General features: G+C 45.7%; 1 pseudogene; it reads left to right on the top strand.

Annotated features, from left to right (window-relative positions):
* Positions 1–795: 795 nt before the first annotated feature.
* Positions 796–1,647, top strand: LOC121154317 (annotated as a pseudogene).
* The last annotated feature ends 758 nt before the right edge of the window (positions 1,648–2,405 follow it).

Below are 2,405 nucleotides of genomic sequence, written 5' to 3'. Positions count from 1 at the left end.
CCGGGTCTCCCACGCGGGCGCAGGGTCCCAAAGCCTTGGGCCGTCCTCAACTGCTTTCCCAGGCCACAGGCAGGGAGCTGGAAGGGAAGTGGGGCTGCCGGGATTAGAATTGGCGCCCATATGGGATCCTGGTGTGCAAGGCGAGGACCTTAATCACTGCGCCACCGTGCCGGGCCCAAGAAATAAAATTTTAAAAAAAGAAAAGGAAAGTGACAGACAAATCTTTTATCCACTGACTCATTATCCAGATGTCCATAACAGCCAGGCCAGGGCCAGGCTGAAGCCAAAAGCATGGAATTCTATCCTAATCTCCCATGTGAATTGCAAAAGCTCAAACAGTTGAACCATCATCAGCTGCCTCCCAGGATGCACTGGAAGTGACACAGGTAGACTGACTGCAGTTTCCCCACTTCAGAGCTGGTGCCAGCTAGAAAGATTCAGTATCATTGCAAACTAGATTTCTGTGATGACCTTTTGGGTCACTGTAATACAATTACCTTAATTAGCATATTCATTCTCATCAAGTATCTGAGACTTCCAGTTTCCAAATAGGGCATGGAAATAGATGCTATTCAATCACTGCCCAACTCCATTTGAACATTTGATTAAACACTACCCCAGACATCACTATGTCTCCTGGATGGGAAGTGCTGCTGCCAGGATTCGAACCGGGGCCCATATGGGATCCCAGCGCATTCAAAGTGAGGACTTTAGCCGGTAGGCCACCGCACCGGACCCTGTCTTTATTTTTTAAAAGATTTATTTATGGCTGCTATCTTCTAATAATTGGCCAAGATGATGGACACAACAGGAAAGAGGAGAAGCACCCGTTCCACGTTCTCCAGGCCTTTTAGGCAACACGGAGTTGTTCCCTTGGCCACATGCATGTGCATTTACAAGCAGTGTGACGTTGTGGACAGCAAGGGAATGGGTACTGTTCAAAAAGGAATGCCCCATAAATGTTACCATGGCAAAACTGAACAAGTCTACAATGTTACCCAGCATGCTGCTGGCATAACTGTAAACAAACAAGGGCAAGATTCTTGCCAAGAGGATAAACGTGCATATTGAACATATTAAACACTCTAAGAGCTGAGGTAGTTTCCTGAAATGAGTGAAGGAAAATGATCAGAAAAAGAAAGAAGCCAGGGTCTGGTGCGATAGCATAGCACCTGAAGTCCTCGCCCTGAAAGTGCCAGGATCCCATGTGGACGCCAGTTCTAATCCCGGCAGCCCCGCTTCCCATCCAGCTCCCTGCTTGTGGCCTGGGAAAGCAGTTGAGGACAGCCCAAAGCCTTGGGACCCTGCACCCACATGGGAGACCTGGAAGAGGAAGCTCCTGGCTCCTGGTTTTGGATCAGCTCAGCTCCGGCTGTTAGGGCTGCTTGGGAAGTGAATCATCGGACAAAAGATCTTCCTTTCTGTCTCTCTTCCTCTCTGTATATCTGACTTTGCACAATAAATAAATAAATAAATAAATAAATAAATAAATAAAAAGAAGAAGTAGAAGAAGAAGAAGCCAAAGAGAAAGGTACCTGGTTTTAACTGAAGCACCAGGCTGCTCCACCCAGAGACGCTCACTTCATCAGAACCAATGGGAAAGAACCTGAGCGGATGGAGCCCATTCCCTATGAATTCGTGGCATAATAAGTGAAAGAAAAAATAAAAGAGCTCTGGATTGTAATTAAACAAATATATATATATTTTTTATTGCAAAGCAGATCAGATTTATGGAATGAAGAGGAGACAGAGAGAAAGATCTTCCATCTGCTAGTTTACTCTTCAAATGGCCACAACGGCTAGAATTGAGCAAATCCCAAGCCAGGAGCTTCTTCTGGGTCTCCTACAAAGTTGCAAGGCCTTGGGCCATTCTCCACCGCTTTCCGAAGCAATAAGCAGGGAGCTAGATGTTAAGTGGAGTAGCTGGAATACAATCGGTGCCCAGATGGGATCCCTGTGCTTTCAAGGTGAGGATTTAGCTACTGCACCATCACACTATGCCCTTTCTTTGCCTTTAAATAAATCTTGTTGGTCTACTTACCTTTCTCTCTGTCTGCTTGAATTCTTTCTTCATGGAGCCAAGAGCATGAACAGCCAGGACTTGAACTGTCACTCTGATATGGGGCCCAGGCCTGCTTCCAGCCGGGAGAACAGTAGCAACTGATGCACTTTGGCATGGTCTATGATGTAGCTACTGTTTCTAAGATAAGTTATTTAAATCTTTTTAAAATATTGATTTATTTGACAGCATTGCAGAGAGGAAGGCATCTTGGGACGATCTCTCTAGAGCACCACTTCGGTTTCCAGCCTGATAACATTGGCTAACAAAACCTTGGTTGGAATTTTATATATTTCTCACTCAGCAAACCCTTTACCCAAGAGAAGAGGGAGGTAGAGAGACAGTG

This window comes from Ochotona curzoniae, unplaced genomic scaffold (assembly GCF_017591425.1).
Source record: "Ochotona curzoniae isolate NIBS_2020 unplaced genomic scaffold, NIBS_Ocur_1.0 contig_2723, whole genome shotgun sequence".
Classification (NCBI taxonomy): Eukaryota; Metazoa; Chordata; class Mammalia; order Lagomorpha; family Ochotonidae; genus Ochotona; species Ochotona curzoniae.
This window is presented reverse-complemented; position numbering and strand designations above follow the sequence as displayed.